The 25,679-nt window shown below is 40.9% G+C and overlaps 1 protein-coding gene across 1 annotated transcript in view; it reads left to right on the plus strand.

Annotated features, from left to right (window-relative positions):
• TTC33 (tetratricopeptide repeat domain 33) overlaps positions 1–25,679 on the plus strand; it is a 371,207-nt gene that overhangs the window by 32,764 nt on the left and 312,764 nt on the right. The gene's annotated exons all lie outside the window — the stretch shown is intronic.

Genomic DNA, 25,679 nt, shown 5'->3' on the forward strand with positions numbered 1-25,679 from the left:
CATACAATTACTAGCACATAGACAGTTGTGTTCAAAAGTTTGCCTACCCTGGTAGAAATCATGACATTTTGGCATTGATATATGAAAATATGACTGATCATGCCAAAAAACTGTCTTTTATTTAACCACTTGCCCTCCTGAGGATTTACCCCCCTTCGTGACCAGGCCATTTTTTGTGATGTGGGGCTGCGTTATTTTAACTGACAATTTCGCGGTCATGCAACGCTGCGCCCAAATGAAATTTATGTACTTTTTCCCCCCACAAATAGAGTTTCCTTTTGGTGGTATTTTGTCACCTCTGCTTTTTTTATTTTTTCGCATTATAAACAAAAAAAGACCGAAAATTAAAAAACAAACAAACAATTTTTGTGGCTTTTTGCTTTTTGCACAAATTTAAGCCAAAATGTGTTCTGCAACATGTCTTTGCTAAAACAAATTCCCAATATGTGTAAACTAATTGGTTTACGTGAAAGTTATCGCATCTATAAATGGCGGTATATATACTGAATTTTTTTTTATATTAGTAATGGTGGCGATCAGCGACTTATAGCAGGACTGCAGCGGGCATTCTGACACTGAAGGGGGAACTGACTAACTGCCACTGACATCCCCAGTGACACTAATACAGTGATCAGTGCTAATAAAAAGCACTGAATCTGTACTAATGACACTGGGCAGGAAGGGGTTAACATCTGGGGCGATCAAAGGGTTAATTGTGGGCTTTTTTACTATGTGCTGTGTGTGTTTTACTGTGTAAGCACATTGCTTTGTATTGCTCTGATATACAGAGCAACACAAAGCAGTGTGCTGGAGCAGACAGGGGAGAGATCAGTATTGTTTACATAGAGACCTCTCCCCTGTCAGTGATACTCGGCGATCGCTGGGTGCCGGTGGGGAAATCACTGGCCGTGACCTGGTGATCGACAGCTGAAACTGCCAATGGCGGCACGGATAGGAAATGCAAAATCACGTACTGTATATATACACGTGCTTTTGCACAGCCCTGCTATAGGGCGGCGGGCAAGAGGTTAAGGATAGTGATCTTCTGAAGCCGTTTATTATCACATAGTTGTTTGGCTCCTTTTTAATCATAATGATAACAATTTCACCCAAATGGCCATGATCAAAAGTTTCATACCCTGGAATGTTTGGCCTTAGTACAGACACACAAGGTGACACATAACAACAAAATGTGCAGCGCCACCAAATAAATAATGTGGTAACAAAACTGCGATCAAAGAAAGCCAAAAGTATATAAATATTGACATAAACAATGAAATATAAAAGTCCACATTAAATAATAAAGGATTAAAGTGGCTGCCATTACAACAGCATGTGTGCATCTATAGTATATCCACAGCCACCAACATATTTGCCATGTCCTCCACACAACCATCATCGAATGCCTCCCAACAGGAACTGGACTATGATAAATAAAGCTCGCCAGGAGCAAAACAATTCTCCAATGGTGTGGTATTTATTTATAGAGCAGTTTGTAGACTCTATAGCTTTCACACAAAAAATACATTAGTTTGGGTTATTTTTACCAAAGAAATGTAGTAAAATACATTTTGGCCTAACTTTATGAAGAAAGATTATTTATTTATAGACACTAAGTACAACATTCTTTTTTAATTTTTGTTTCTTTTTTTTTTCATTTATACAACAAAAAAAAACACAGTGGTGATCAAATACCACCAAAAGAAAGCTCTATTTGTGTGGGAAAAAAATGATATAAATTGAATTTGTGTACAGTGTTGCATGACTGTGCAACTGCCAGTTAAAATAGCACAGTGCTGAAAACCAAAAAATGTCCTTGTCATGGAGGAGGTAAAAGCTTCTGGAGGTCAGGCTGTTAGACAGGTTTCCTTTGTGCCTAGAACATGCGTGTATTGATATGTATGAATATCACAATCACTGTTAAAATTTAGTTATGTTTAAAAAATGTTTCATCCTGCTCCTTTAAATTTTCTTATCACTACAGTTGATATCAGTCTTAGACCCCACTAACTATTGGAAAATCAAACTGTTCTGAAAACAAACGTTTTTCAACAAACTTCTACTGGATTTATGACTTACTTTGCCTAACATAGAAAAACTATTTGCTGTCATGTAAGGGGGGAGAGGAAGTTAATTTCATGGGTGAATGTCTGTTTTAGGGCCTCGTGCACACGGTACTGATGTTGGAGCGTCAGCATTTCTGGACGTAATTTCAGATGTTTGCGCGTATTTGCATGTATTCACACATTCAATATACTCCTATGCCAAATCCATTAATATTTATGCTCATATACGAGTATATATGTGCATACCAGCCCAAAATGCTAACTGGGAATGCAGATTTTTCTTTTTTTTTTTTCACTCAAGAATACGCAGCGCTTGTTTATGCGTCTATGTGTACAAGCACATTGTAAACAATGGGCTACATTTAAGATCAGTAAAAAAAAAAAGCTTTTTCAAGCTGTAGTATGCAAGAGGCCTAATAATGGCTGAAAATCAAAATTTGTGTATTATCACACCAAAATATCACAAAAAAATGATCCATGACTTGTCCTGAAAGTTCTCTTTGCTTTTTTCTCCCGTTTTATATTTGAGTTACTATTTTATATACATTTCTTCTCTGCTTGGATTGTCTTTGAAAAGATTTAGCTCTGTTCACAAAGTGTCTTAGCAAAGTCTAAAGATGGAACTGATAATTGTTCCCTTTGACAAAATCACTGCAATAAAATATCTCCAACTCTGCTGAAGTGGTGGAAACTATAATGACTGAACAAGTGTTAGCTCTCCCACTAATAAATCACACCCACAGAATCATTAGATCCTGTAAGCGTTGTCTTGTGTCTTCTTAGATTCCTTTTTGGCAATGTAATTATTTTTTTTCTTTTAATACTGGCCAAGCATGTGCGCAAGTTTCCATTGCTGCTCTGTGAAAATCATTTTGGCAGATGTCTTGTAATGTGGATATCCAGTTTGTAGGTTTTTTTTCAATAATCACTTTCTCATAAGTCATCAGAGCCTGAAACTCTTCTTCAGTGTGCTTTGTATTAGATTAGTATTTCCAAAACCTTAGGCAGTCATGAAGTACCATTCTAACGTTTGCCTTGGTATCAACGATAGTTTCCAAATTGTGTTTCTTGGCCACCCAACTGACCTCCATGAATCATAGTCCAATGTTTATCCATAAATATACTACATAAATGAATGATAGAAGTTCAACAATGGCTAATTTACAAAGTATCAAAAAATATTGCCTTAATGCAATCAGCCTAATCCAAACCCAGGTGGTCGATATTGACCAACAGGTTGCTTGCAACATCTTAGGTGTTAGATAAAATAAGTACAAATTTATTTCACGTACTTATCCCCATCAATTTGCACTGTGCCTTACCTTTCTATTATACAGTATCTCACAAAAGTGAGTTCACCCCTCACATTTTTGTAGATATTTTATTCTGTCTTTTCATGTGACAACACTGAAGAAATGACACTTTGCTACAATGTGACGTAGTGAGTGTACAGCTTGTATACCAGTATAAATTTGCTGTTAAACCGCTGTATGGTCTTGGCCACAGTGCTGCAGCTCAGTTTCAGGGTCTTGGCAATGTATGTAGAGCAAGAATTCTTTTTTTCAGATCCTCAGAGTTCTTTGCCATGAGGTGCCATGTTGAACTTCCAGTGACCAGTATGACAGAGTGAGAGCGATAACACCAAATTTAACACACCTGCTCCCCATTCATACCCGAGACCTTGTAACACTAATGAGTCACATGACCCCGAGGAGGGAAAATGGCTAATTGGGCCCAATTTGGACATTGTCACTTAGGGGTGTACTCACTTTTGTTGCCAGCGGTTTAGACATTAATGGCTGTGTGTTGAGTTATTTTGAGGGGACAGCAAATTTACACTGTTATACAAGCTGTACACTCACTACGTCACATTGTAGTAAACTGTCATTTCTGCAGTGTTGTCACATGAAAAGATAGACTAAAATAATAAAAAAAATGTGAGGGGTGATTTCTTTCCTGCCCCCCTTCCCCTTTGTGCTCCTCAGTGCCCAGTCTCCTATTGGTGCGGTGGATAGGGGAAGGGGCTCCACTGACACCAGTGATGGGGCACTATTGCTTCCAATGATATCAATGATGGGACACTATTGCTTCCAATGATATCAATGATGGGGCACTATTCCTTCCAATGATATCAGTGATGGAGCACTATTCCTTCCAATGATATCAATGATGGGGCACTATTCCTTCCAATGATATCAATGATGGGGCACTATTCCTTCCAATGATATCAATGATGGGGCACTATTCCTTCCAATGATATCAATGATGGGGCACTATTCCTTCCAATGATATCAATGATGTGGCACTATTCCTTCCAATGATATCAATGATGGGGCACTATTCCTTCCAATGATATCAATGATGGGGCACTATTCCTTCCAATGATATCAATGATGGGGCACTATTCCTTCCAATGATATCAATGATGGGGCACTATTCCTTCCAATGATATCAATGATGAGGCACTATTCCTTCCAATGATATCAATGATGTGGCACTATTCCTTCCAATAATATCAATGATGGGGCACTATTTCACCCACCAGTACCGAAGATGGAGCACAAATCCTTCTCCTGACCACAGGCGCTATCTAATTTTCTTATTCCCAAAGGTCACCAAGCCTGAAACATTGCTTACTCTCCACTTATGCAATAGGAAGAAGGGTCAGCTGCACACTGGAGAATTGATGAATATAGTGTGTATTTATTAATCCATAGGACACAAAAAACACCAGGACATGAATACAGGACCTGTTAACGCGTTTCACACTATCTCGTGCTTAATCATAACATCTTTGTACTCTCCACTTATACCATGACATTTTCTACCTCCACTGGCCACAATCCGCCCCTTCTCCCCCACCCCCTAGGTCTGAAAAAAAGTAAACTGACCTTTTGTTTAGAAAATTTGGAGACCCCTGAGATAGGCCAAAACCCCTGTCAAGTTTCATTGTTGTTTCTGTTGTAGATTCATCCTCTTTATTTGTCTTGGTGGCCAATGCTTCAGACACAGAAAATGATGGAAAATCAAATGTTTTTGAGTTGTTAGTTGAGGAAGCAGGTGGCACATGAGCAACAGAACTAGACTACAGAGCAATGGAAGAAGGTGGCCTAGTCTTATGAATCATGTTTCCTTTTACATCATGTGAATGGCCGGGTGCTTGTACGTCACTTACCTAGGGGAGAGATGGCACTAGGATATACTATGGGAAGCAGGCAAGTCAGTGGAGGAAGTGTGATGCTGGGAAACCTTGGGTCCTGCCATTCATGTGAATAGTACTTTGACATGTACCACCTACTTAAATATTGTTGCTGACCAAGTAGACCCCCTCTTGGAAACTGTATTCCCTGATGGCAGTGGCCTCTTTTAGCAGGATAATGAGCCCTGGCACACTGCAAAAATGGCTCAGGAATGGTTTGAAGTACACAGCAATGAAGTAGAGGTGTGGACTTGGCCTCCAAATTCTCCAGATCTCAATTCAATCAAGTACCCGTGGGATGTTCTGGAAAAACAAGTCCATGGAGTCCCCACCTCCCAACTTACAGGACTTAAAGGATCTGCTACTGACGGCTTAAAGCCTGATACATCAGCATACCTTCAAAGGCCTAATGGAGTCCACACCTCAATGGGTCAGGGCTGTTTTGGCAGCAAAAGGAGGACCTACTCAATATTAGGTGGGCGGTCATATTGTTAGGCTACGTTCACACAAGCGTTGTGTGCAGGCGGCAGAGAGGCGCTTGGGAAGCGTTTTTACCTCTTCCCAAACGCTTTGGACAATTCTGCACATTGTAGCACATGGTGCTGTTCAAACGGGAGTGTTAGCGTCGCTTCGCATCGCGGCAAAACAGATGCCTCTGGTTGAGTCAGGAGGCGTTGAAGCCTCCTATTCTAGTCTATGGTGCCGCTCCGCAAACGCCCGGCTGGCGTTTGCGACACGGTTGCGGGGCGTTTGCAGAGCGGTAACACCATTTAAACTTCATTATAGGCGTTTGTGGGGCGTTTGTAAAGCTCGGCAAACACCTAGCAACCACCGCTAAACCGCGCATGCGGTGCTTGCGGAGCATTTGCCGAGCGTTAAAAAACGCTCTGCAGACGCTGGACCAACGCTTGCCAAACGCTATAGGGGCGTTTGGCAAGCGTTGGTAAAACAGTCAAGTGTGAAGGAGCCCTTATAGTTGATCGGTGTATTACACTTTTGTCCATGGGTTTAGATACACTTTATCTTGAAGTATGCCTGTTCCTCAAGGTATTGAAGTCAGATCTCATCAGAGCAGGTTTTCTCTAAGCAATAATTCTCCATCCACTGATCACAGTATGTGATATCCACTAGGGATAATGTTTAGATTTAAATATCCTGCTTTTTCTGAATGTGATTTTAGTGCTGTAATGGGCGATTTCGGTTGTTTGAGGTAAATGATCAAATGTCTATTGAGGAAGCACATCCGTATAATCTCATTATTTACTTGCCAGAAGTTTGTAATGGTTTTGTAGTCTGTCTGGTTTCCTTTTAACATGCTGAAGAGTTGCAGTCTCTTAGAATGCAAGTTTAATTCACCATAAATTGTATACATTTGACCCTAACAAACCAAAGTGCTTTAGTTCCTTTTTTTCCTTTTTAATGATTATGTGCTAAATATTGCCGTTCCGCTTGAAATACATCTGTCATTAGGAAAATACGGGGAATGTCTTTGTTGGAAACTGCTACTTTCCTGACTTTTACACTGATCTCATAGTGCGTTCAAGTCTCTGACCCAGATTAATTCAGAAAAGTCTGAAGTTCTTATTAGCAGATTTGTTCTGTTTCAAGACTTAAAGTGATTATAAAGTTTTTTTTTTTGTTTAATAAAATAATAAACATGTTATACTTACCTTCTCTATGTAATAGTATTGCACAAAGCATCCCCGAACCTCCTCTTCTTGGGTTCCCCGCTGGCGCTGTGGGTCCCTCCTGTTCTAGGTGCGCCTCTGTAGAAAGTTGGTAACTACGGGGGCACATCTGCGAATTAGCTCCTGAGCTGGGCTGTGTGTGTTTCTTTTGACACACACACAGCGCAGATCAGGCATGCCCCTCGCTCTATGCTCACAGAAATTAATTGATTGCTGTCTCTGTGAGGAGAGAGCCATTGCAGAATATGAAAGAAACCTAAAAGAACCGCAGTGAGGAGCTTGCATAGACCTCAAATATTGTATTTTATATTCTTTTCTAACTTTCAAGCTGTAATATATTGCAACTTACCAATTACTCGATGGGTGGCTGCATTAGTTTTCTTTTTGTCAGCTTTCTTCCCTGTGTTTTCACCTGGTGATCTGGCCAGTAATACACTTCCTGTATTAGAGTGCCTCCACTCTGGATGAAGGAGCACAGAATGCACCTTTGGACAGCAGCATTGTCAGTCTGGGGGAGCGTTAGATGGACTAGCAAATTTAGATACACATTGAAGCCAAACTCCAACTCACACTGCAAACATTTTTTTTTGCTCTTGCGATAAAGGTTTTACAAGGATAAATAAAAACTGATCATTGTAAGAACCCCTGTCAGGGGTAATTGGTTTGTCTCAACACTCTAACTGCTACTTTTGTAGGACATCTTGGTCTGTTGAAAAACAACAGAATTACTGGCCAGATCATCAGATGAAAACGATGAAAGGAAAAATTAATGCAGCCATTACATCTAAGAATTGGTAAGCTGCAATACAATCCATTTTTGCTTTTGGGTCCAATATCAATTTCACTAAAAGGAAGTGCTTATTGCACCGCGCTGGATTAGGAGACTTGTTAAAACTGAATCGTTAAAGCTCCAGCGTCCCCACCAACCAAACAATTTACTCATCTCTATGTCCACCTAATTAATAAAATATGTTTTGCCATCATTGTGTTCTGCGGAATGTTTTTTGTTTATTTAATGTATATTTTACTGTCTGCAAATCTTCACTTTGCTCACTGTTTGGGCAAAGCATCTGTAAAAACGTCATAAATATTTAATGTTCTGGGAAAATCCATTTCCATGTATACTATACGAATCTCCTGCCATCCAGCGTTGTGATTCTTGGCATCTCTCTGAAAAGGGTCAGCAAAAAAAAAGAAAAAAAAGATGATGCCTGATATATTTTGACTTCAGACTTGAATCTGCTTTGCTGTGCTTGCTTTATTGGGCATAATGAAAAAAAACAAAGATTTGTTTCTTTGTAATTCTTTATTACTATTATATTACATTTCTAATGGGAACAGATAATTTGAGGCAGAAATGTTATTTCTTTGTTGTCTGCCTGCCGCTGCTGCTTATTAACCAGATGATGCCCCTGCGCTGTCCTTCCGACTGGTTCATTGCACAAGTGCGGTATTTCTTTAGAACCGCCGTTGTCAGGGTGATGTCAGGGCAGGCTTTGTAATTAGACCTTCCAGTATAGGTGAGCATTCTATTTCTCAGTCTATCGGATGCTTGACACATTTTTCCGCAAGTCTCCTATCTCCCATTGCTGATCCTGTGTCATATTGCTAATTGGTTCGATTGTAAAAGTCTCATGGGAAACTTAATGGGCTTCCTGCTCTCAATTCACTGATCGACTCCTGAATACCTTGGAGTATTATTCTTTCGTGATGTCAGAAGGCATCCAAGGATAATTTAAAGTCAAACTACGGGAAAACTACATCCCCAATTCCAAAAAAGTTGAGATGCTGTGTAAAATCTACATACAAAAGAGAATGCAATGATTTGTAAATCCCATAAACCCGTATTTTATTCACAATACAAAATAGAAACATATCAAATGTTTAAACTTAGAAAATGTACCATTTGAAGAAAAAAAATAAGGTGATTTTTGTAATTCATGGCAGCAACATGTCTCAAAAAAGTTGGGACTGGGCAACAGAAAGCTGGCAAAGTACAACCCCAACTCCAAAAAAAGTTGGGACAGGACCAGGTCTACCACGGTGTAGCATCCCCTCTTCTTTTAACAACACTCTGTAAATGTCTGGGAACTGAGGAGACCAGTTGCTGGAGTTTTGGGAGAGGAATTTTATTCCATTATATATTTGATTCTAACTGCTTGACAGTTATGGGTCTTGTTTGTCATATTTTTAATTTCAAGATGTACTACATCTTTTCAATTGGTGAACGGTCTGGACTGCAGGCAGGCCAGTTAAGCACCCGGACATTTCTACTATGAAGCTATACTGTTGTTATAGATGCAGTATGGGGTTTAGCATTGTCCTGCTGAAATATGCAAGGCCTTCCATAAAAAAAGACCTTGCCTGAATGGGAGCATATACTGCTCTAAAACCTGGATACAGTGAAGGAAGTAAGTATTTGATCCCCTGCAGATTTTGAATGTTTGCCCACTCGCAAAGAAATAATCAGTCTAAAAATCGAATGGTAGGTGCATTGTAACACTGAGAGACAGAATAGCAACAAAAAATTCAAAAGAAATGTATATCTAACAAATGATGCACTGATTTGCATGTTCATGAGGGAAATAAGTATTTGATCCCCTTCGCAAAACATGACTTAGTACTTGGTGGCAAATCCCTTGTTGGCAATCACAGAGGTCAGATGTTTCCTGTAGTTGGCCACCAGGTTTGCACACATTTCAGGTGGGATTTGGCCCACTCCTCTTGGCAGATCTTCTCCAAGTCACTGACGTTTGGCTACTCGAACTTCCAGCTCCCTCCACAGATTTTCAATCAGATTAAGGTCTGGAGACTGGCTAGGCCACTCCAGGACCTTAATGTGCTTCTTCTTGAGCCACGCATTTGTTACGACCCATTTCCAATGAGGGAAGAAGGTTCTCACCCTAGATTTGATGGTACTTTGCCCCGTCCATCGTCCCTTTGATGCGGTGCAATTGTCCTGTCCCCTTAGCAGAAAAACACCCCAAAAACAAACATTCAAAATGAGCTGGGGATCAAATACGTATTTCCTTCACTGTATACTGTACACGCTAACTGAAATTGATTTAGTACTTTGTACAAAATCCTTTGTTGGTAATGACAGCTTCAAGGTACCTCCTGTATGGAGAAACTAGTCGCATGCATTGCTCAGGTGTGAAGGTTCTGTGGGCCTCTTCTATGAACTCTGATCTTTAGTTCTTTCTATAAATTTTCTGTTGGATTCAGGTGATTTGCTGGGCCATTCTAGCAGCTTTATTTTCTTTCTTTGAAACCAATGGAAAGTTTCCTTGGCTTTGTGTTTGAGATCATTGTCTTGCTGAAATGTCCACCCTCGTTTCATCTTCATCATTCTGGTAGATGACAGCAGATTTTTATCAAGAATGCCTTGGTACATTTTTCCATTCATCTTTCCTTCAATGACATGACATCTTCCAGTACCGTATGCTGAAAAACAGCCCCACACCATGACGTTCCCACCTCCAAACTTCACTGTTGGTATGGTTTTTTTGGGGTGATGTGCAGTGCCATTTGACCTCCAAACATGGTGTGTATTATGGCATCCAAAGAGTTCAATTTTGGTCTCATCTGGCCAGTCTATATTCTTCCAGTATTTCACAGGCTTGTCTAAATATTGTGCAGCAAACTTTAAACAAGCTTCAACATGTTTTTTCTTCAGCAATGGTGTCTTGTGTGGTGAGTGTGCATACAGGACATGGTGGCTGTGTGCATTACTGATTGTTTTCTTTGAAACAATTGTACCTGCTGATTTCAGGTCTTTTTGAAGCACTCCACAAGTGGTCCTTGGCTCTTGGACAACTCTTCTGATAATTCTTTTCACTCCTCTGACAGAAATCTTGTGAGGAGCACCTGGTCATGGTCAGTTTATAGTGAAATGATGTTCTTTCCACTTCCGGATTATCGCCCCAACAGTGCTCACTGCAACATTTAGAAGTTTAGAAATTCTTCTGTAACCAATGCCATCAGTATGTTTTGTGACAATAAGGTTGCGAAGATTTTGAGAGAGCTCTTTGCTGGTTCAGTCTCAACTGATGGCCCATAAAAAAAAAAGAAAAAAATGAAACATCTCATGATGGGTAACATCATGAGATGTTTCATTTTTTTCTTTTTTTTTTATGGGCCATCAGTTGAGACTGAACCAGCTGATATTACTTTGCACTAACAAGGTGCAGGATTGCTTTCTAATTACTGATAGATTTCAGCTGGTGTCTTGCCTTTCCATGTCTTTTTGCACCTCCCTTTCTTCATGTGTTCAATATTTTTTCCCTGTGTCATTCCATTCTATAACACATAACTTAATTTCTGAAGTTATTTGTTTTGGTTTCTTTATATGTATAGGTTACATGGGTTGTTACTGATATTTGGTGAACATTTCATGTTAATAGCACCTTTAGAAATATATACTTACCTAGACAAATGGTGACATGTTCAATACGTACTTCACCATCTTTCAGCATTGATGGTGCCTTTCCAGATGTGCAAGCTGCGCATTCTATATGCACTAATGCACCCCATACCATCAGAGATGCAGGCTTTTGATCTGAGCCCTGATAACAAGCCAGAAGGTCCCTCTCCTCTTTAGTCCAGAGGAACTGATGTCCATGGTTGCCAAAAACAATTTCAAATTTTTATTCGTCTGACCACAGAATAGTTTTCCCCTTTGCAACAGACCATTTTAAATGAGCTTTGGCCCAGAGAAGATGGTCACATTTCTGGATCATTTTCAGAGATGGCTTCTTCTTTGCGTGATAGAGCTTTAACTTCCATTTTTGGATGGCACGGCGAACTGTGTTCATAGACAGTGGAATTTGGAAGTATTCCTGAGTCCATGCAGTGATGTCCATCACAGAATCATGCCTGTTTTTAATGCAGTACCGTCTGAAGGTCCGAAGATCACAGGTATCCAATATTGTGTTTAGGGATCGGGTAAGTTAAAGTGCTTTTACTGTCCCCTAGAAAAAACAAGCAGACAATCCTTACCATGTGGGCACAGCCCCACTGGAAAGGAGACTTTTCAAATACATAATACAGTGTTTGTAGGTTTATTTTACATGGCACATGGCATTCCTGGGACAATCAGTCTCAGTGATTTCTTCAGGCAGAGCAAGGGGTGAATCCCTGGGATTACAAGGTATGCCCAAGATATTTAGATTTTTTTTTAGAGGATCTTGTTGGAAGACTGGTTTTAAGTGGTTGTAAGAGTCATATAAAAATCTGCGCTGGAGTATTAGAAAAAATTTTGAATGATAAAGCAGCCACTATGCAGTTTGTAATACTAATAGCTAAACATAAATAATAACAAAAAGCAGCACTGAATCTAATAAAAAAAATGGCATATAAACACAAAAAACTGATATATAAATATTACTTCACAAATAAAAATGAAACAATATGTGAAATATAAAGAAAATCTTCTGAAAATCCAAATAAAAGTCCCAAAAGGTCAACAAACATGTGAAATCAAGAGAAAGTCCTTTCACAATCCATATATTGCTGAAGGTGTCCCCACACTAATACTTCCTTTTAGAAAGAATGTGCATCCACCACCAAGTGACACCATTTAGGGAGCCTCTTACCAGACAATGTGGACCATCAAGATATGAATGGTCAAAAGTGCTTAGACATATTCTTTAACCACGATTCTCCAGGCACAAGGCACATCTTCCATCGGAATCCCTTTGCTAACATTAGAAGTTTGGCAAAAAATAAAAATGGGTCATGCCCATGGTGTAATAAGTAAAAACCATATTTATTCACTAAGGGACACCAGCTTAAATATAGATAAACACAGCCACTATATGGCGCTGTGTAACAGTATACATGTCACATTAAAAGCAAACCTGTAGTCACCTGAAGTTTAAATACAGCTATATGAACCAGGCCACCTGCTGGTAAGTCCAAGTACTACATCAGCTTTCACAATAAAAGGAGAAAGTTCCGTCTTGTGGCAAACGTATATGGATTGTGAGAGGAATTTCTCTTGATTTCACATGTTTCTTCACCTTTCTGGACTTTTTGGATTGTCAAAAGATTTTCATTATATTTCACATATTGTTTCATATTTATTTGTGAAGTAATATTTATATATCACGTGGTTTTTTTTATATTTTTTTTTATTTTTTGGGCAGCACAGTGGCTAAATGGTTAGCACTTCTGCCTGGCAGTACTAGGGTCGCTGGTTCGAATCCCAGCCACGGCACCACCTGCCTGGAGTTTACATGTTCTCCCTGTGCCTGCGTGGGTTTCCTCCGGGTACTCCGGTTTCCTCCCACACTCCAAAGACATGCTGGTAGGTTAATTGGCTCCTGTCTAAATTGGCCCTAATATGTGTATGTATGAATGTAAGTTAGGGTCCTTAGATTGTACACCCCTTGAGGGTTAGGGACTGATGTGAATGTACAATATATATGTAAAGCACTGCATAAATTGACAGCGCTATATAAGTACCTGAATAAATAATAAATAAATAATATGTCATTTGTTTATTGGGTTTAGCGCTGCTTTTTGTTATTATTTATGGTTATTAGTTGTTGCCACCTTGCCCATTCAGTGTCTGCATAAAGGGACTCTCCTGACCCACTGATAGTCTTGCCAGCTCTCAGCCACTGTTCCTTCTTTCCTCGAAACCAGCGCTCCCCCACTGTTCCTTCTTCCATTGCAGGCAGCACCAGGATCTCTAGTGTCAGCTGGTGTCAGACACTAAGGGGAGCAGTGACATCACTCCATCTGTCATGTGACAAGGCTCAGTCCTAGAAATTGGTTGCTTTATCCAAGCATTGGAGGAGGTTGCATGCTCCCCATATCCAGAAACATTGGGTATTTTTACTGGGTGAAGCAGCAGAAGATCACTGACCAGGTATCAGTGGGGCAGGGGCCCTTCACAAAGACATCATCACATTGGACTGTCTCTTTTAGTCTCTTTAACACTAAACATTCAAGCAATCATCAAAATTGTGTACAAAATCCAGATTAATGTACAACATAAATCAAGCGTATTTTCCTAATTCAGTTACCAGGTTTCCTGTCTAGAAGTTGCCATCTGGAGTTGCTTATGTTTATATTTATACAGCATAGAAATTTGCTTTACCCAAAGTAGCCATTTAAAATGACTGCTATTATTATTGTACATGTACCACCATTATTGTACCTGTCACGGTGTCATCACACAATGGCTGGAACAAGAAAATAGTAGTTTGGAATGGAAGTGTTCCCCTGACAATGATTGACAAGCCTTCTATTAAGTAAGATGTCAGCGCGGCAGCATTGTTGAATGATTTCTCTCCAATTATGATGCCATTTTACAAATCATAACTATAAATTGCCTTTCACTGAAGGTAATTGTCTGAGTTGTTCTACTCCTCCTGAGTAATTCCCATTGTTACAGATCCAACCACTGAGATTGCTATAGGCTTTAATTTCCTGACCTGGACACAACAGTCTCATCATGCTTCCTGCAAATCATTAATTAAGTTGGATGTCTGCTGTGCACAGAGGAGCAGCAAATGCCAGTTGGTTAGAAAACACACATATTAGTATTAGTGTGCCGAACATAGGATAGAAAGTAAGATCTGAAGAAAAGGTTCATTTCAGAATACCTTTGCTCCCTTATTATATCTGAACAAAGCAAGTAAGTAAATAGCACACTTTAACTTTTCCATTGGTTGCTGGGTTTAAGGTTGTCTTTTAATGAGTGCCCCGCCAACCCTGAAAACTAAAATCCAAGTTTCAACGTCCACCTTCTCCTTCATCTGTTGGTCTCTCAATGACAAAAAAGTGGTGGGTGGAGAAGTGACAGAGCATTGCCTTTCCAAGCTAAACCAAGATTTGCATCGATGAGTTCCAAGAGTTTTGTGGCTGTTAAGGAGCTCTTGAAGATATCTACTGTATGTAAATATCTCCAGGTTTAAAAGTGAAATGTAGGGGGGTGGATTTACTAAACCTTATTATTCTACCAGGTGCAGCCTTAGGGTGTTTCAGTTGAGTTAGGTTGGGTACAGATGGATCAAAATTCATCTGGTTCAGCAGGGACCAAACAAATTTCTATCAGTGTGTGGCCCTTCCTGTTCGACAGAAGTCGGTCGGCACATTGACTTCTGTCTAAAGGACATGGTGGAAAACTGATCAGTGTGTTCTGAGAGCGGAGAGTTCTGGTGGGGTGGATTAGAGTTCTGAATCTAATTTTTTTTTTTTTTTTGTTCAGCCTGCTGGGTGAATGAAAAAAAAATCACTGCCTATACCCAGCCTTGGTTCTTCAGCACTTCTGTTTAGTCATTTACCTTCTGCTCTTTAGAACGCACCACAGCTGAATGAGTCAAAGAAGGAACAACACACACACATTTGTGAGCATCACTTAGAGAGATATTCTAAGAGTAAGCAGCTGCTGCTTAATTCCCTTCCTGGGCAGCCTAAAACAGCCTTTCTCAATCTTTTTAACACAGAGGAATCCTTGAAATAACTTTCTGGTCTCCAGGAACCCCTGCTAAGAATTACTTTATGTACAACTCATGATACATTACTGTGATGGTCAGGGGGAAGAATTCTCCTTACACTTTTGGGTATTGGTGGTTATTGAGAAGAGTCACCCCCTTACAGATAGCTAAAAGGATCAATGGTGTCTGAGAGGCAGAAATTGCTCATTGCTGAAGGAACCCCTAGCAACCTCTGGAGGAACCCAAGGCTACCATGGAACCCTGGCTGATAAACCCTGACCTAGAATGATCTGTTAACAGGAGCTATGGAAGCACTTTGTATTAAAGTGGAACTTCACTCTCTCAATCAGCATTGACTATTTTTATTCCTCATGCTGCTAGCATTGGTAAATAGATAGGAACGTATATTATATTTACTTGTTATAAAACGTATTTTACATTTCTTCCTGGTTTCCAGACCTAGTCAAATGACGTCGTACATCCCAGGAGTCTTCAGAAGGGGAGGAGGAGTTTTCTCAGCTAAGCACACCCTCTTGCTTGCACGCCTGAGCTAAGGGCAGATGGATTCCAGGAAGTAAATGCTACATAAATCATCTGCCCTTGCTCAAAGAGTGCCACGGCCAGAAATGCCAGGGGGGTGTTTTTCAAAGTGATTTCTCAGCAAAATAAAGCATGGAGACATGGATGGATGGGTGAGTTTGCTTTGAATATTAAAGATGAATTAAATAACATTTTTGGTTTGTGGTGCTCAGATGCAGTGTAGTTTCACTTTAATGTATATAATGGGCTTTCAAATGCACAAAAGAATAAGTAGGTGGTAGTCCTGATTTTGTACATCCCAAAAAATATGCAGAGATTATTCTCAAATCAATGCTTTCAGTAGAAAATATGCAGTAAAATAATGTTGATGCACAAAAACACTATAAATGCTCCATAATTCCAAGAATGTGTTGAGTTGTCAAAAAAATACATTTGGTTTGCCCTGAACAAACACTCCTGATGCAGGTTTAACAGTAGTGATTGTCTGGGAAAGTCCAACCCCACCACTTGGCTATAACCCTCAAGATGCATTGGCCAGGTACAACCATAAACTCTGAAATTGCTTGTGGGGATCATGTGATCCATACTTAAAGAATAACTAAAGGCAAAACTTTGTTTTTAGTTTTGGATAGAACAGAAAGGGATTAGAACCCATGTCAGTTTTTATTGCTGCCCATACCCCCATTAAGGAGATTCCCCCTCTCTATAGCTCTTGTTTACCAGTATCATTGAAAGTGAAAGAAAATCCCAAATTTTGGGTTGTCCCCAGAAAAATAATAAAGGGGAAATCTGCCAATGGGGACACTATTTCTGGTGGCCTAGGGGGGCCCCAAGGAATTCCCTTAATTTGCAGGCATTTCCTCTCACTTTCTATTTTGGTTATGGGACAAGAAGTGAAGGGAAATCTCCGCACCAGGACACAGATGGCAAAAAAAAAATCTGATGGGTTATGACCCTCCCTTGCTCTATCCACAATGGAAAAAAAGGTTCTTCTTTCATCCCCTTCCTGCCCAGGCCAATTTTCAGCTTTCAATGCTATCACACTTTGAATGACAATTGCGCAGTCATGCAACACTGTACCCATATGAATTTTTTAGCATTTTTTTGAGACAGATAAAACTTTATTTTGGTGGTATTTATTCACCACTGGGATTTTTATTTTTTTGCTATATAAATGAAAAAGTCCAAAACTTTTGAAAAAAAAGTGTTTTTTCTTCTTCATAAATCTTGGCCGAAATGTATTCATTTATCTTTTTAGTAAAAAAAAAAATAACCCAAATTAGTTTATAACCAAAAATTATAATTTTTCTAAAACCTTTTTACATTTTTATTTTATTTTTTTATATTATTTTTTTTTTGTTTTTTTTACATACTGTCACCCTAGCAGTACAGTTTTTTTTCCTTTTTTTACACTGCTTTTATACCCATAAAGGCTATAAAAGCAATAATGTCTCCTTCTCTCTGGCTGCATTCCTGCAGCCATTGAGAAATACTGTGAGAGCTGTGATTGGTAACAGTTTGTCACATGGGACAAGGCGGTTGTGAATAGCCTTGCACCATGTGACCTCTGTGATCATTCACAGATTTCACAAGTAGTAAGCAATGATGTCAGAAGTGATATCTTGTTTACTACTATTCATGTGATCACTAATTGGCCAATCAGTGATCACATGAATCAGGACCTCACACAGAGATCCCATACAGCGATCTGTGTTCCGATCGCGGTGCCGCACGCTCCCAGGTAGCGTGTACAGTTAATGGATGCGGAGGGACGCTTAGAAACGTCCACCCGCGTGGGCAGCGCTCCCGTCCGGCTGTTTATCTACATGGGCCAGACAGGAAGTAGTTAAAGCAGGACTACACTGCATATGAGCCCCAAAAACTATATAGTTCATTTATATTATTCAGAGCAAACTTAGCCATCCATCCATGTCTCCATGCTTTATTTTGTTAAGAAATCACTTAGAAAAACACCCGCTAGCTGCATTTCTGCAGTGGCCATCTTGAGTAAGGGCAGGATGGTTAATGTAGTGGTTATTTCCTGGAAGCCATCTGACCTTAGCTCAGGCAGGCAGGAGGGTAAGCATAACTGAGGAAAATCCTCCTCATTTGGTATTTAGGTTTATTTGTTTTATTTAATTTAGTTTTTTTGGTGCATGTGTGTTTTTTGTTCTTTATAGTGTGACTTATTCTGAATATGCTTCTTGTTTAGTTTTCTTCATTTGGCAGCATTGTTTTTAGTATTATGTGAAAAATAACAGCGTTGCTGAACGGTAATGTTATACATTAGAGGGGAGATTAAGTTGTTCTGCATTAATGTTCTGTTTGCTCAGCTGAAAGTTGCCATGTCCCAGTCTCTCTGACATTTCCTCTGTCTGGACATTTTTGCCATCCAGGATTTTTTATATGGAACGTTTAAAGCAGAACTTCAGCTTAACAACGAAATACTCTGCGGAAATGATCTCTTTATCTATCTCATAAATGAGCACTGCAAAGAAAGGCCTCCCTGTGCCTTCCTTTTTTTGTAAACTGCCTAAACATCTTCAGCCTAAACCAGTACCCTGTGCCTGAAACATGTTGGGCAGTATTACCCAAATTTATCTCTGAGTCTTAACAGACAATTATTATTATCATACAGTATTTATAAAGCGCCAATAGTTCGCTCAGCGCTGTACATTACAAAGGGGGACAGAACATGTGACAGAACAATACCAATACAATGCAAAACATGAGGGGATTGAGGGCCCTGCTCTTTCAAGCTTACAATCTAGGAGGGAGGGGATGGTGGCACAGGAGGAGATAGCTGTGAGGGATGGAGTGGTAGGAAGAGTGGAGGAGGTTGGCAAGTTAGCAGGGGGTGGGGTAGGCTTCCCTGAAGAGATGGGTTTTCAGGGTGCGCCTAAAGGAGAGGAGAGTAGGTGATAATCTGATGGGTTGGGGCAGGGAGTTCCAGAGGATGGGTGACACCCTGGAGAAGTCCTGGAGGCGGGCATGGGAGGAGGAGACCAGGGAACTAGAGAGAAGGAGGTCTTGTGAGGAGCGGAGTGTGCTTGTTGGGTGGTACTTTGATATTAGGTCAGAGATGTAGTTTGGGGCAGTATGGTGGACAGCTTTGTACATCAGTGTTAGGATTTTGAATTTAATCCGTTGCGCAATCGGAAGCCAGTGGAGGGATTGGCAGAGGGGGGTGGCGGAGATGGAGCGGTTGGAAAGGTGAATGAGTCTGGCAGCCGTATTCAGGATCGACTGAAGCGGGGATAGCCAGCGGCGAGGCAGGCCAGTGAGGAGGGAGTTGCAGTAATCGAGTCGTGATATGATGAGGGAGTGGATGAGCTGTTTAGTGGTTTCTGGGGTTAGGAACGCGCGTATTTTGGCGATGTTGCGGAGGTGGACAATGGGTGGTTTGCAGGTAAACTCAGATATGCATGGGTGGAATTTTCAGTTTAAAGGGTCTGTTTGCCTGGAGGTCTGCTTGGATACTAATCACACAACATTATGGACTTGACTTGACCCATAGGGATGTATTTATTAAAAAATTCACAGAGCTATTCTTAGTGTAAAACTGCATTCACATTTATTCTGTATGAATGTGGGAACAAATTAATGTTATTAGACCGATTTTCCTCCAGATTGAATGTTTGTCATCCATACTGAATAAAGTTAATCAGGAAAATACCACATTACAGTCATTATACGGGGCTGATGATCATTGGAAAAAATATTACTTATGTACTGTGATGACTGAGTGCTAAAATAAGAAGGCCATCCACCACCCCTTCACCAAATGTGAAATTATATGTATGCAAAATGTATTTAACATCTTAGATTGTAAGCTCCAAGGAGCAGGGCCCTCCTAACCCTCTTGTATTGAACTGTATTGTTATATTGTAAAGCGCTGAGCAAACTGTTGGTGCTATATAAATCCTGTGTAATAATAATAACATATATACAGTGTGTATATATATATATATATATATATACCGTATTTGCCGGCGTATAAGACGACTTTTTACCCCTTAAAAATCTTCTCAAAAGTCGGGGGTCGTCTTATACGCAGGTATAACATGACATGACACTTTTTAGGGGGGCGGCGCGGTGCCGCCGCCGCCCCCCCCCTTCCCCTAACGGAAGGGACACTAAGTACAGGGGTGGGCAGGGGCTATTTCTTACCTGGTTCCGGTCCCACGACGATCCGGTCCAGGAAGCGCGGCTGCGCCTTCAGTTCGGCCACTGGATGTTCGCGCGGCTGCTTGGCTCCGCCTCCTCACCAGCGATTGGCCGCCAGAACTGTAGCTCAGGAAAGGCACACAGGCAGCCAATCACCGGCGAGAGGGTGGAGCCGAGCGGCCGCGCGAAAATCGAGTGCAGGACCAGCAGGTAAGTGGTCAGTGTAGAGGTGCTGCTGCAACCACATATGCTGGCTGCAGCAGCACCATACGAGAACAGAGTCAGCAAGTGTCAGTGGGAGGAATAGTGCCCCATCATTGGTGTCACTGATACCAATGATGGGGCACTATTCCTCCCACTGATACCAATGATGGGGCACTATTCCTCCCGCTGATACCTATGATGGGGCACTATTCCTCCCACTGACACCAACGATGGGGCACTATTCCTCCCCCCCACTGACACCAACGATGGGGCACTATTCCCCCCCCCCACTGACACCAACGATGGGGCACTATTCCACCCCCCACTGACACCAATGATGGGGCACTATTCCACCCCCACTGACACCAATGATGGGGCACTATTCCTCCCCCCCACTGACACCAACGATGGGGCACTATTCCACCCCCCACTGACACCAACGATGGGGCACTATTCCACCCCCACTGACACCAATGATGGGGCACTATTCCACCCCCCACTGACACCAACGATGGGGCACTATTCCACCCCCCACTGACACCAATGATGGAACACCATTCCTCCCACTGACACCAATGTTGGGACACTATTCCTCCTACTGACACCAATGATGGGGCACCATTCCCCCCACTGATACTAATGATGGGACACTATTCCCCCCACTGATACCAATGATGGGGCACTATTCCCCCCACTGATACCGATGATGGGGCACCATTCCCCCCACTGATACTAATGATGGGACACTATTCCCCCCACTGATACCAATGATGGGGCACTATTCCCCCCACTGATACCGATGATGGGGCACTATTCCTCCCACTGGTGTGCACTGGAAGAGGGGTAGTCTTATACGGCGAGTATAGCCCAAACACTACATTTTAGCAGGAAAAGTAGGGGGGTCGTCTTATACGCCCAGTCGTCTTATACGCCGGCAAATACGGTATATACATACACTATATTTCCAAAAGTATTGACACGCCTGCCTTTACACGCACATGAACTTTAATGGCATCCCAGGCCACGTAAAATGACAGAGCGAGGTCAGTGCATCTCCAATGCTCTAAAGTCCAGTGGCGGTGTGTTTTACACCATGGCATCCGACGCTTTGCATTGCACTTGGTGATGTAAGGCTTGGATGCAGCTGCTCAGCCATGGAAACCCATTCCATGAAGATCTCTACACACTGTTGTTGTGCTAATCTGAAGGCCACACCAAGTTTGAAGGTCTTTAGCTATTGACTCTGCAGACAGTTAGCGACTTCTGCGCACTGTGCGCTTCAGCATGCGCTGACCCAGCTCTGTCATTTTACGTAGCCTACCACTTGGTGGCTGAGTTGCTGTTGTTCCCAGTTGCTTCCACTTTGTTATAATGCCACTAACAGCTGATTGTGGAATATTTAGTAGCAACAAAAATTCACAGATGGACTTATTGCACAGGTGGCAATAAGTTTGTAGAAGCAGTCTGCATGCCTTGGTGCTTGATTTTATACACCGCGGAGGTGATTGGAACACCTGAATCCAATGATTTGGAGGTGTGTCCCAATACTTTTGGCAATATAGTGTATATATTACATTATATATATATATATATATATATATATTTATACAGTATATATTTTTTTTATGTAGGTAGCTTTAGATTAGGTGGTGAGGTAGATTTTTTTTTTTTTTTTATGTTTGATCTGCATTGATATGTATTTGTTGTATGAAGAGGGCTTGACAGTTTTCATGTAGCAGCTGGGAATTTCGCATGTAAGTGGTATATACTTTGTGTAGCGCAGAAATGTTAATATTATACATCTTTGATGTTGAAATGATATGTACAACTCAAGGGAGATCAGCTGTGAATTTTCATTTTCTGTTCTGTAAGTGTGAAGTTTCGATTTTTTTATAGTCTTTTTACTGAAAGCATTACAAAGTTGTGAATTCAGTGGGGTGGATTTACTAAAGTCAAATAGACCGTGCACTTTGCAAGTACAGTTGCTCCAGAGCTTAGTAAATGAGGAGAAGCTCTGCTGACTGCCATCATCCAATCATTTGCAAGCAAAAATGCAGTTTTTTTTTCCTTTCATGTGACTGGGTATTCTTTGCAAAGTGAAGCTTCACCTCATTTAGTAAGTTCTGGAACAACTGCACTTGCAGAGTGCACAGTCTCTTTGCCTTTTGTAAATCCATCCCGGAGGGTTTTGCATTGACCCCCATGTTTATGAAGATGATATTTCCTATTAAATAGCAAAAGAATCATAGAGGTAATAAATATGTGAACATGAGTGATCATTGCACAAGAATGTTTGTTTTCTTGTAGTGATGTCAGGTGTCATTTAACAACTCCTATATACTGTAGAAAGAACATCTTGTCCTCTGGTGATAATGACTATGAATGGATATGCAAATCTTGCCCATAGTATACAATCACTTTGTACTTTTAGATCTTCCTGTTCACAACATGAACTGATATCATCTTAAACCACACTTTTTACCAGTTATTAGTGTGCTCAGTGACCAATCACAACAACCGTCTTTTAACTGCTTTACCCCCAGGCCAATTCTGACAATTCTCACATACACGTAAGAATCAGAATTTTTTCGCTAGAAAATTAGTTAGTACCGCCAAACATTATATAATTTTTAATCATAGGCCCTGGAGAATAAAATGGTAGGTGTTGCAATTTTTTTTTTGCCACTTGATGTTTGCACAGCAGTTTTTTTAATGCAAATTTTTGGGAAAAATACACTTTAATGTTTTTTAGCAAACCCAAACACAATATAATACCCAATTGTTTTGTAAAATATGAAATATGATGTTACACCAAGTAAATAGATACCAAACATGTCTAAAATTAAAATTGCAACAAACTACTGTATGGTACATTGAATTATCCATAGGCTATGCTTTAAAAGCCTTTTCAGGTTACCAGCGTAGAATTACACAGGAGGTCTGGTGCTAGGATTATTGCTCTCGCTCCGATGTTTGCGACGATACCTCATATGTGTGGTGCGATCTTTGTGTGTGTGTGTGGGAGCTACAAGTGGGTTCGTCTTTGCATGTGAGCACAGGGGGTTGGGGGCGCTTTAATTTTTTGTTTTTAATTTATTATTATTTTTTTTTTTTTACACTGTCCCTTTATTGCTTATACAAGGGATAAACAGTGTCCATTGTGATAGCATGGGCCGTGACAGTTTCTCTTTATAGAGAGATCTGGGGTTTTTATTTGATTTATGCAGCACTTCTCATATATATTGTACATTTGCATCAAGTGCTGTGCATGCTGGTATTGGCTTGTAAATAAACAAACCAAAACTGGAAGTGACAAAATCCTCATTGCTTCCGGTTTCTGATCTCACAGAGGGGGAGGAAGAAAGTCAGTTCCTCTCTCCCTGTTCAGTGCAGCCAGTGCTGCTGATTGGATCAGTACCAGGCTCCCTGATAGGATGGGAGAGCCCTGGAAAAGTAACGGCAGGATGGGGGTACCCCCTTCTGCTTCCTGCAAAAGTGATCCAGCGGCTGTATAGCCACTTGGATCAATTTTACTAAAAACAGAATTCTGTGGTATTTGGCACCAAGCCATCAGTAGCAGATCCTTTAAGTCCTGTAAGTTGTGAGGTGGTGCCTCTATGGATTGGATATGTTTTTCCAGCACATCCTACAGATGCTCGATTGAATTGAAATCTGGAGAATCTGGAGGAGATGCTCAGCCGCAGTAAGACATTTGAATGGTGTAAACGTTTCAAAGATGGCCATATTCGTCAGTGACAATCCCAGCCGTGGTAGTTCCCTGGCCACAGTCATTCCTGTGAACATTCAGCACGTGGAACGCCTGATCCTGAATAATTATGCATAACCTGTCATGAAATTGCACAAGAGACAAATCTTTGTGCGGGGAACGGTGAACACAATGATGACAAAATGAAGCAGGCTGTCCTAGTATGGTTCAGACGTACTGACTCTTTCAATGCTGAAGCTTTCCAAGCATTCATTAAACGCTGGGATATGTGCAGGGGAGTATGTTGAAAAATATATGCAGTTTTCACTCCTTGAAATTTGTTCTTTTATTATATAAACTCAAAAGTCCCAGTGTGACTAGAATGCCCCTCCTATTTGGCAGCAAGTGAACGTATTATACTTTAAGTTAATGTGATGAAAGCAGAAAAATTGGGCAAGCGTAAGGACTTGAGTGACAAGGACTAAATTGTAATAGCTAGAAGACTAGCAACTCCAAAACTTCAGCTCTCGTGGAGATGTTTCTGGTCTGCAGTGGTCAGGACCTACCAAAAGTGAACCAAGGAAGGAAAACCAGTGAACTGGTGACAGGGTCATGGACAGCCAGGGCTCGTTGTTGCTTGTGGTGAATGAAGGCTGGCCAGTGTAGTCTGATCCAACTTAATAGCTATTGTTGCTCAAATTGCTAAAAAAAAGTTAATGCTGTTTCCCATAAAAAGATGTGAGTACACAGTACATCATATTGTTGTTGCCTATGGGACTGTGTAGCCACAGATTGGTCAGACTGTTCATGCTGACTCATGTCCACAGCCAAAAGCACTTACAATTGGCAAGTCAGCATCTTAACTGGACCACGGAGCAATGGGACAAGGTGTCTTCAAGATGTTGACTTGTCCTCCAGATTCTCTAGATTTCAGTTCAATCGAGCATCTGTAGGATGTGCTGGAAAAACACATTGAATCCATAGAGGCACCACCTCACAACTTACAGGACATAAAGGATCTGCTACTGATGGCTTGGTGCCACATACCACAGAATTCCTTCAGAGGTTTAGTGGAGTCCATGATTTCATGGGTCAGGGCAGTTTTTATGGCAAAAGGGGAACCTACTCAATATTAGGTGTGTGGCCATGTTATGGTAGGTGGTCATAATGATATGGCTGCATTACAGTATCAAATATTGATGGTTCAGTTGGACTTTAAAGAAACAATATGGAAAATACTTTACAATCCCTCGAAAATAGACCTATAGTGTGAACTCATTTCTGTTTTGTTGTAACCCCTGTTGCTGCTCTACAGCAATACTAGGTGAAATTGGAAAATACTTTAGGAAACCCTTACTTAATTGGCCAGTCACATGGTCAAATCAGAGTAACTTGTCACGTGGCCTCTACCAAAGGAGCTTGAAGGGAGTGATAATCAAGCAAAGTTAACTTGTCATCATTTCTCAAACACTCTCTTTTCCTCTTGCATGTTGTTTTTGGGTTGTGTCCATTAATGATAACACTCGCAGTATGTACTGACAATTGTGGTCACACTAGACATTAATAATGCCTGTGACGTAAAGACCAGCCTACAATCTGAATGCTATGCGTAAAGGCATCTGGAATGGCAAAGTTGCACTCACCGCCATTCATTTTCTTGGA

The sequence above is a fragment of the Staurois parvus genome, unplaced genomic scaffold (genome assembly GCF_062004578.1).
Source record: "Staurois parvus isolate SC_StPar_1 unplaced genomic scaffold, SC_StPar_1.0 ptg000438l, whole genome shotgun sequence".
Classification (NCBI taxonomy): domain Eukaryota; kingdom Metazoa; phylum Chordata; class Amphibia; order Anura; family Ranidae; genus Staurois; species Staurois parvus.